Raw genomic sequence first — 11,154 nt, forward strand, 5'->3', positions numbered from 1 at the left:
AATTCTTAATTTGTTTCAATTAGGTTTCATAATTTTTTTTCATTTTAATCTTTAAGTTATAAAAATATTTTTAATAAGTTTTTTAATCAAAATTGTTAACCCTGTTGAAAAATTGCTCTTTATCTTCGAAGAAAATAATTAAAACATTTGTCTAAATATACTATATATTTTTTTTCAAAATTTATGTAGTAAAAGAAGATGAATTATGATTTTTTATATGAATTTAATGTTTTTTACAGGAAAAAAATTATTTAAAATACTTTTAACTTGACATATCGAAATAAAAAAAAATTATAAAAAATTAAAATAAAACAAAAATTAAAAGATTGATTTGCTGATTTAGCCAGACTAATATTAAGTGGGCTCAAATCCCTAATGCAATTGAAAAATTGTACTAGATAATTCGTGGGTATCACTCCGAATTGAAATCCAACCAGATTCTAATTTCTTGAAGTAAATAGAGGAGGATAGAACGAAGAAATATGAAACACAGTCCCTGTAACTGATAACACAATCAAATTTCATGACCGTGTGTGTGTCACCATACAATGATGCCATTCATTCTTTGTTCCTGTAAGTCCCTTTGCTTTCCCAAACACACATCACCTCTTAATCATGCCCACGATTTCACTAACACTTTGTGGAACAAACCACATGCAGCGAACCCCATTAAACCCCCATCTCCAACACCCCAAAATTTTTTCCCTTTTACAAATAAATTCGCAATTTTGGGCACTACCCATGTTCCATTTTGCTCAAGGGATGTGGAATTTGTTGGCTTTTATGGGAACAAGTTATCTAAGGAAACTCTTGTTGATGATAGAAGCCAAGAGCATGAAACTGAAACACTTGAGTTGCTGAATAAACCTTCGCTGATTCCCATTAAAAATGGGTCATCTTCTGAAACTGAATTGCACACAGAAAAAGCTTCCACAGAAGAGGAGGCTTTGGCACCCTTTATGAAGTTTTTGAAAGGGGGTGATTCTGTGTTGGAAGACTCTGATGAAAGAGATGATGAAAATGAAGAAGCTAAGGAGGTTGAAGTTGATGATAAGTACTATGAGCCCAGACCTGGGATTTTGTGGTTGGAGTTGTTGTTTCAGGCAACCAGAACAAGATCAATGTAAATGTGGGAGCAGAGTTACCAGGGACAATGTTGACAAAGGAGGTGCTTCCCTTGTATGGGAATGAGATGGAACACTTGTTATGTGATGTTAACAAGGATGTAGGGAATCTTATGGTTCAGGGGAAGATGGGAATTCTGAAGAATGATGATGCAATAGACACGGTGCCGGTGCCGGGAGGAACTGTTGTTGAGATTGGAACTGTTTTGTTTGCTGAGGTTTTAGGTAGAACACTTGCTGGTAGGCCATTGCTTTCTACCAGAAGGCTTTTCCGCCGGATTGCTTGGCATCGACTGAGGCAGGTTTATCTCCTCCTTTCATTTTTCTTTTTACTTGACTTACATGTTTCTAGTGTGGTGGATAAGGCAACTTTCATGTAGAATTTGTGAGTTGGATGCAATTGCAATAGTTCTTATGACTGCTTAGTTGGAAACTAGGAAGCTTGAATACAATAGAGGACATGACTATGACACTACACCAACAAAAAGAAAGAGCAAATGAAGGAAAGTTATAGGACTTGATGGTTAAGGCTAGAATAGAAGCATAAATCTTAAATTCAAATAAAGACATCACTGTTTCAAAATTCAATGGTAATCATTGTGAACACAATAAAATACTACCATTTATCTAATTACGACATCTCATCCATATTGATACAAAAATTTAAAAGTAAAATAATTCTAGGATGTAGGCTGGGCGTGTTTGACACTGGCACAATAACTTTGACATGTCCTTGGCTCTTTGTTTCCTAGGTTGGAAAGGTTATTATCATATATTGGTAAGGTACGAAAATGTTATAACACATGTATACTTGTATAGTATTTAGTTATAGTCAGCAAGGAATTATGAGATAACAAAAATTGAAAACCATGATCTTGTGCCAGATATTTGTTTTAATCAATTTTAACACCTACAAATACAAATAACTTATTTTGATGATGAGATTTAAATCTTCTGCTTTTAATGTGTTAGACAGTTAAAACAGCTCAATGAACCTATAGAGGTTAGAATCACAGAGTGGAATACTAAGGGCCTGCTGACAAGGATTGAGGTCTGTGTCAATATCGTTAATATTTAATTTCATGTATCGAGTAAATGATTATCTCTTCTTGAATTTGGATCTGCAGGGTTTACGAGCTTTCCTACCTAAGGCTGAGCTTATGAAAAGAGTAAATTGCTCTACTGAATTGAAAGAGAATGTGAGTTTCAGGTTTTCAGTCCTGGAGTTTTCCTCCTAAAATAAATAAAATATAAAATAAAATTTTATTTTTGGAGCTTATGAGCTTCATCTGAATTCTGATACTCTATGATTGTATTATTTGCTAATAAGTGGATTAGCATGTAACAATATTTATAATTCACTGATATGGATAGTGCAATTGGGCTCAATTGAAGTCTTCTGTGGCTTCAGTCTATCTTGCCTGTATTATCTTCCTGTCAATTTTGTTGTTGCTTTCAATTGATTCCATTATCTTTTCAAGCATTAGGCATGTTTGAGCCTTAAGAAAATGGCTGATATTTTAAGTTTTTTAATAACTACTTATTAAATAAGTATCCTAGGAATATTTAACATTTAAGAACATTTTGTTCTGACTATGTATTCAAAACAACGTCTTCTCTAATTGCTTCAGTAAGATCTCTATATTTGGCCTCAGGCTTATATTTTTTTATTTTATTTTGTATTTCTTTTTCAAAAAATGTAAACCAGTCTTTTCAAATTCTTATACTCATAATTCATGGGGGAGTTAAAAATATGAAAAATGGTGATAAAGTTCTACTGCATAAATACTGTAGGATCAGCCTCCTCTCGGTTAATGTATGTAGTTTATTTTTCAAATTCAATTGCTCAGCACATGACATGAAAAATTATTTCTCTACTTAAAAACAACCTTATTTTCCAGTTTCTTAACATCTGGAAAACTATTTTAGTTTGAACATTTGATGTTTCAGTCATTATTCATTGTTTTTAGTCTTCATTTTATTTCCTTAGCCCTTATAACTGTTTGATGATAATCATGTAGATGGGACGTCATATGTATGTACAAATTACTCTAGTAGATGAAGCTAAAAACAATTTGATAATTAGTCAGAAGGAAGCTTGGGTCAGTACTCAAATCTGTCTATTTACTTCTTTATTGTTGCCTAGTTTCAATATTTCAGTATTGGACTTGGATCTTTTAGTTTTGCTTTCTTTTTTTCTTCTTTTGAAATTCATACTGTGATTAATATAATGTTGCAGGAAAAGCTACATCTTCGAGAAGGAACACTTCTAGAAGGGACTGTGAAAAAGATCCTTCCTTATGGAGCTCAAATTATGATAGGAAAAACGAATAGAAGGTGAGTGATATCTGGGGTATAGATTGCTAAGTTGTTATTTATGCTTCCTTTTCCCTGTTGGGTAAGTCAGAACTTTATTCAAAGGATTCATTAGATGCAATTCTTATTTCCAAGGAATTATTCTGTCTGGTGTATTGTTGGATACTTAAATGCTTCCAACTTCCCTGCTTTGATGTTGCCACTTGTGAGAAAAGAAAAGTGAACGCAAGTTGATCCTACATATGGCAGTTAGGAAGATGGAAAACAAACTAGATAATTCATGCACAACAACCTGAATGTTTTTTGTAGGTAAAACCTACTCATTCACCTTTGAAATTGATGAAATTGTGAAGGCCTGCTTAAACTCTAGCAAGATTAAATTGTCCAGTCATTGCAGTTAAACAATTAGGTGAATTACCACTATGTTTGTTGCCCACTTTTAAATATTCCTCCTATAGCAGCATTTGAAACTGTTGAATTGAGTAGACTGTCATAGAAGTATTAATTTGAGTGTTTTCTTTTCTGCCATGCCAAAAAATTCAGTCACCCCTTATGGAGTTTTTCTAGCTGATGTCTTGTGTATTTTAACTTTCAATTTCTTCACACTATTTTGTTTTCAAATTGAGCTCCATGGCTATGTTGATGAAACAATTTTAAACATGCTTAGAAATGTAAGGTGAATCATCATTCCTTGGACGATCACAATTTTTTCTTTCTTACTCCCATGCTTATTATTCTTTTCTTAATACTCATGAGCATTAAGCACATACCTATCCTTTTCGTTTTCTGGAAAGAGTTGCATCATCTGAGATTCTGGCTTGGCTGTTTTGTTGTAAAGTGCTTTACTTTGTCATGCCATTCTCCTTATTATCTTCAACATTTGCATATCTTTGTATATATATAACCTCACATTTAATTTATCATGAGTTTTAATTGTTTAGTTCATCAAGCTGACATTTTTTGGTACCTTCAGTATATATATAACCTGACATTCAAATTAATCTGTTGGATACCTTCAGTGGATTGCTTCATGTTTCAAATATCACTCGAGCTGAGATTACTTCTGTCAGTGACATACTTTCCATTGATGAGAAGGTTAAAGTTCTGGTTGTGAAGTCAGTGACTCCTGATAAAATTTCTTTAAGGTAATAGATTGTTGACTATTGACTTCCATATGTAATTGTGGAGTGTCTTTGGTACTGTTTATTTGGGATATTTAATGAATAAGAATAAAACTTACAAGATAATTAAAAATTAAAAATTAAAATTCCTATTCCTAGCCCTCCCCCTTACGGCACAAGAACTCCTTACAAAGTTAGGCATCACCCAGCCTCAAGAAAAGGTTAAAATAAGGTAACTAAAAAGTTAAAATAAAATTGGGACATATCCACAATGAATAAAAAGAAAGAAAAACACCTGCATTATAAGAGTGCCATGTCTTCAGAGTTCAGAGATATCAAGTGGCTTGAAACCCCATCATCACATGATTTTTTTGGATGCCCTTGGTTTTAAATGGCTCTTTCTTGAACATGCTACAATTCGTTTCTGTTAAAGCCATTCTTGTTTTACAATCGAATTTGGTATTTTAACAAGTTTAGGAAAGAAATGCGTTTAGGTCATGAGAATAGGTCCAAATAAACTAATTATCTTTTGTTTCATGCAAATTAATCAATAAAAAAAAATTCATTGAAAAAGAAAATTTTAACTGGGAAATTATAGTGAAAATACAGGCTGGCTGGAGAATAAGATATCCTCCATGCTGAAATGTTATGTAAAATGGTTTGATACATTTTTGAAAAATGTAGAGACTATTTGGTTTGAAAAAATGTTCTATTTTCACTTTTAATTATAGAAATGACACATTTTCATTTTGTTTTTGGTTTTCAAATATATGTATAGGAAGCAATAAAACAACTATTGTTTCCTATACAAATATTTGAAAATAGGAAACAAAAAGAAAACAAAGTAATGTTTTTGTAATTAAATAAAAAATAAAAATAGAAAACAGTCTCAAACCGAACAGTCTCGTAGTTTTCCGATTTTTAGATCTGGCTTTGCTGCCACACGTAAAAGAAAAGGACCAAAAGATGTGAGCACAATTCCAATACTTAATGATAATTCATGAGTTTGAGTGAGACTCCGAGAGAAGCGAACCTAGTTACCTAATGATACAACTAGGAGAAAAGGATTGAACTATTTGTTCCTTTCGTTCCTTCTATGGGGGTTTCTTGCAAAGTGTGATAAATTAACTTTGTAGTAGTAGAGAGTATTTGGGCTCACTCTGCTGACATTTTATTTGTTCTTTACCAAGAGACATTTTCTTTAACAACCCTTTCTCTCAAAACTAGTGTTATAGAAACATAAGTTCTATAAATTACTGCTGATGTCTATTTGCCTTCTCGGAGTGCAGCATTGCGGACCTTGAAAGTGAACCTGGTCTATTTCTATCAAATAAAGAGGTATATATTCCTTTTCTTTGTATCAAAGGTCTTTGGTTTGAATTAGATTGATCTTGACAAATGCTTGTTTATTTTCTGCCAATAGAGAGTATTTTTGGAGGCTGATATGATGGCAAAGAAATACAGGGAAAAGCTACCTCCTCCTCTTATTACTCAACTACCCCAACCCCTCCCAAACAACACCATGCCTTTTGAAAATGAAGCACTTTATGCTAACTGGAAGTGGTTCAACTTTGAGAAATAATGAAGAAACAGATTAGCGTTGAAAGTAGTTGAAAGCATGAAGTTATTCATGGGCAAGCTTGATTGAGTACTTGACATTGCAAGGAGCACCCACTTCCCAAATAGAGACTTTCCTTCTTAGAAGAAACATTATAAAGCTTTTGATTCAATTTTTATTCTCATGATGAGTTCATTGGCATGGATTGTATAGAGCGCACAACCAATAACGGATGGGGTTCAAAGACATCATCTAAGTGTTATTTGCTTTTATTTTTGTGGCCTTCATATAAAAAATAACTTTTCCCAATCTTTTTAGCTAGTCGTTCTATGGGTAGATTCATGTAGTTGTATGTAAATTTCTGTGTAAGTTATAGTTACATTTGTTCACTGATGCTTTACTTTTCACCTTGTTTCCTTCTCTGTCTTTGCATCTCCTTTTGTTTTTGTTTAAGGGTTTGTATCGCGCGTGTTGCTAATTTCCAGATAACGATTGATGTTCCAAGATATTAAATCATTTGATGTTTCGTCAACAAAATTTTACCCGTAGTTGCATAGATTATCTTGTTCGTAGCTTGAAACACAGGACAAGTGTTTGCGAGTCTATCAACAAACCTATATTTCTAGGTAGATACCATCTACATTAATTATTCAAATTGATGTCTAATTATCTGTTTAAAATTCGAATTTAATTTAAATATATTGACAATATAATTTTTTATTTCTATCATTCAATTATAAACTAGCAGATCATATCAGTAAACATCATTGATATAAAAGTTATATTTATGATGTATTCCAATTAGTTGACCATGTAAAAATATTCATGCTGATAATATATCAAAATTAAACTCTTAAAATTATTCACTACGTGTGTTTTCTTATAAGAAGTTCCAACAAATATTTATGATTTTATATAATCAAAATAAAGATAATACATTAAATTTTGAGTAATTTATGTTGAATATACAAATATTTAAAGAAATAAAATTATCATTCTAAAAGAAGTTTAGATGATTTATTTGTAATTTTAAAATTATTTATTTAGTTTTTCACTTCATTTTTTTATAAGTAATATCACATTATCAGAATTTGATTTGATATAAATTAAATATAATAAATTTAATTTTTGGTCGGACCTAAACAATTAAGTGTTAGAATGCTTTAATAGCCTGTGACTCAAGTAGGGTATAAAGGGGGAGAAGTTTAAGTCGTAACTCCCATTGCATGCTATCTACCGAATTTTGATGACTTCAGTATTTTCATTTTCATTTTTGGATGAAATTATATAACTTATAAGTTGTAGTCTAATGTGAAATTTGGTTTGAATTTTCATGATTTTTTAAAGTTATTTCTAATTGAAATGGACTTTTAATTCCCCTTCAAATGGTCATGGCAAATTTTTAAGTCTCGATTTTTCAGTAGTGTTAATATATATATATATATATATATATATATATATATATCCTACGTTCAACAGGACTGAAAACTATCAATATTTTCGGTCCTTTATGGTGTGAATAACTAATTTTTATTTTGATTCTTTTTTAAAATAATAAAACAAAATTTCAAAATAAAAATTAAAAATAATGATTAGATTTTGTAGGAGGTTAAGATAATGGATAAAAACTAATTTAAAAATTCAATTTTTTTTTAATTTTTAAATTGAAAATAGGTAGTGGATCAGTGACTAAAAATTGACTTAATTTTTTTTAAAATAATTAAAATAGTGTGTAGATTTTTAGAAGAGTAGATGAGATAGTAAAAAAAATAAATTAATTGATGGTGGTCATAAAAATTAATTAAAGATTGTGGAGACGATAGAGTTTAGGGTTTTAAGAAAGTGAGCTATAAACAATAGGGAAGTGTCTCCAGAGAGTGGAAGAAAAAGAGAGTTTTGAGAGTATAGAAAAACTTAAAAAAAAAATAAAAATAAAAAATAAAATCACCATTCTTGAAGCATATATTCTCAAAGAATACCATTAGAGAGGATGAGAAAGTAAAGGCAACAAAATTTAAATATTAGGAAAGCCAATAAAAGGGAGAAATCGAGAGCAAACCATAAACTTTGAGAAAAGTGTATCAAGTAAAGTTATCTTTATCTCTTTTTGCTTTTGGTTATATTATTAATCTTTTTAGGTTGTATTGATTTCATTTTGTTTGTACTCTTAATTCTTTTTTTTTAAGTGCAATAATAAATTCTAGCAAAAAAACACATCAAATAAAGTTTTCTTTATCCCTATTCTTTTTTTGTTGTATCATTGATCTTGTTTTATTGTGTTGATTTCATTTTGTTTGCACTCTCACTCTTTTTTTATTTTTTTAATATAAAATCAAACTTAAAAATTTAATCTTGTGACGCAAGCAACAGATAAATCATTTTTTTAGTGACATTTTTCTTTTTTTTCTTTTATTTATTTTTTAATAAATCAATAAACTAAAAATAAAATCTTGTGACATAAACAACAAAATGAATCATTTTTTTTTTACCTTTTTCTTATTTTTTCTTTATTTTTATGTTTTTATTTTTTATTAAAACCAATAAAATATAAATAAAATCTTGTGATTAAACATTTGTTTTTCTTTTCTTGATTTCCCTTTTGAACCAATGCAATAAAGTAAGAAAATAAATAAATTAAATCATGTGATAAGTTATAAACATTTTAAGATAATAGTAATTTTTTCTCCTATTTTCTCTTGGTTTTTTAAGACAATAAAATAAAAAATTATAAAATTTAAATCTCATGATAGGCCAGAAAGTTGTGTGTATTTATATATTATTATTATCATGTTTACTTGATATTGCAATTGTCTTATAAGTTTACTTGTGATGAATCTACATTTTACTACATTTTTATACATCATTTATTACTTTTTATAGAAAAAATAGACTTAGATAGTGTAAATAAGATGAATATTCCAATTAGGCTAAATAATATAGGCTTTCTTAGTTTTTTGTTAATTTACATGAATTTAAATAGTTTATTTTACATATTTTGATCATTTGAATAATATGGCAGGAATCCCCAAGCTTATTTTGAAGAATTATTGGATTTTGAGGAATTTGAGGTGAAAGTAACTACTTTCAATATTGATAGTGACAACTACAGCAAGCCACTTCCAGCAAAGGGACCAAAGTGATCACTTTCAAAGGTTAAAGTGACAACTACAGTAACAAGCCACAGAATCATACTTAAACATTATGCGCCGTAACTACTATGAATATTCATAGTAATCACTACAGAGAGGAAAAACCCAACTAATGCTGCGCGTGGTTACTATGAAAGAATGAGAGTAATACTTTGGGCGGCGCCAGCTTTAGTATAAATAGATTTTTACCAAATTAGGGTAGGGATGCATACACTTTTTGAACCTTTTCTCTCTTTTACTCAATTTAGATATTTTCCAGAGCTTAGGGGCACCTTGGGTGACAGCAAGGGTCCAACCTAGTTTGGTTTTCATTTCTCATTGCTTTTACATTATGTTATCCTTAGTGAATTCACATGGTTCTTGAGTTCCTTGATTTAATGATAATATAATTCCTTTCTTTCATGAATTACTTCTTCCTTATCTCTTGAATTGATTAATGGTGAATGAGGGGGTATTGTCAATTAACTTTTATTTTAAGGAGATTCTAACTAAGGGTTGCTTAATCCTAGTTTAATTCTAAGGTTGCGTAATTTTGGGATGAGAGATTGAGCTAAAATTGGTAATTTTGTTGGGACCATAGGTTGATTTTCGCTTGTTAAATTAACCTAATTCATGGAAGAGGGATGAATGTTAAATCTTGATGGAATGAGGATAGAATCTATGTGGATGAATAAGGATTGCTGTTTTCTATTGTTTGATTAATTAAACTCATTTGCTCATTCTCTTTATTTTGATTTGAACCACAAACCCCCATTTTAATTGCTTGTTCAATTAATGCTTCACATGTTTAATGAAGATTAATAACCAATGTTCACGGGAGCAATCTAGGTTACTAGTATACATTAATTTGTTTAAATTTTGATGAGGATTTACGACATCTTTTAACACCTAATTAAATCATAAATTGGCGCGTTGTCGGATTGTGTTGTTTTTCATAAAAATGTTATTTGCTCTTTTTTTTTTCGTTTTCTGCATTGTGAATACTTTAGTATAGTTGTAGTTTCATAGGTAAGCAGAGATATCTTGCATTTAGGTAGAACCAATTGCTGTTTTCTGCATATTGTTTGAATTCTAATTCTGCATTTTAGTTTACCACACTGTATTTTGTTTGCTGCAATTACCCTGTTTCTGCTGCATAATTCTGCAGAATTTGTGTTTGTGTGTTGCCTATTTTCATTCCCTAGTTTGCAATTCTTTCTGTTTTTGCTGTTTGGTGTTAATACTTTATTGTACTGCACTTAGATTTAGTTTTTCTGCATAATTGTCATCTGAATTTTTTGCATTTTTACTGCTTCATTAGTTTACTTCTTTTCAAATTTCCATAGACAATTCCTAATGAATGACCAGATCAAATCCGGGAGATTTATATCCTCCAGATATTGAAATTGATAGGACATTCCATAGAAATCTTAGGAACCTTAGTAGACAAAATTCTGTACATATTGAGGAACCATCTTCACCATTTTCTCCATCTTCTATATATTCTTCTTTGCATTCTTTAAATTCTGAACCTTTAGAAATGGCAGAAAATAACTTGACACTTAAGGAGCTTGCCGCACCGGACGTGACCTACCAGACTTTATGTATCCAATACCCGGATGTGGATGCCCTTTTGTTCTTAAAACTGGCCTAATCCATCTTTTGCCTAAGTTTCATGGTCTTGCAGGTGAAGATCCGCATAAACACCTCAAAGAATTTCATGTTGTTTGCTCTACAATGAGACCACAAGGTATTCCGGAGGAGCATGTCAAATTGAAGGCATTTACATTTCTCTTATGGATTTGGCTAAAGACTGGTTGTATTATCTTCTACCTGGCTCTATTACAAGTTGGGACACCCTCAAGAGATTGTTCCTGGAAAAATTTTCCCTTCTCAAGGGCTGCCTC

General features: G+C 30.8%; 1 pseudogene; it reads left to right on the forward strand.

The window, feature by feature from the left end:
* Window positions 1-470: 470 nt before the first annotated feature.
* LOC113849969 lies at window positions 471-6,398 on the forward strand (annotated as a pseudogene).
* The last annotated feature ends 4,756 nt before the right edge of the window (window positions 6,399-11,154 follow it).

This window comes from Abrus precatorius, unplaced genomic scaffold (assembly GCF_003935025.1).
Source record: "Abrus precatorius isolate BTA unplaced genomic scaffold, Abrus_2018 Scaffold9, whole genome shotgun sequence".
NCBI lineage: Eukaryota > Viridiplantae > Streptophyta > Magnoliopsida > Fabales > Fabaceae > Abrus > Abrus precatorius.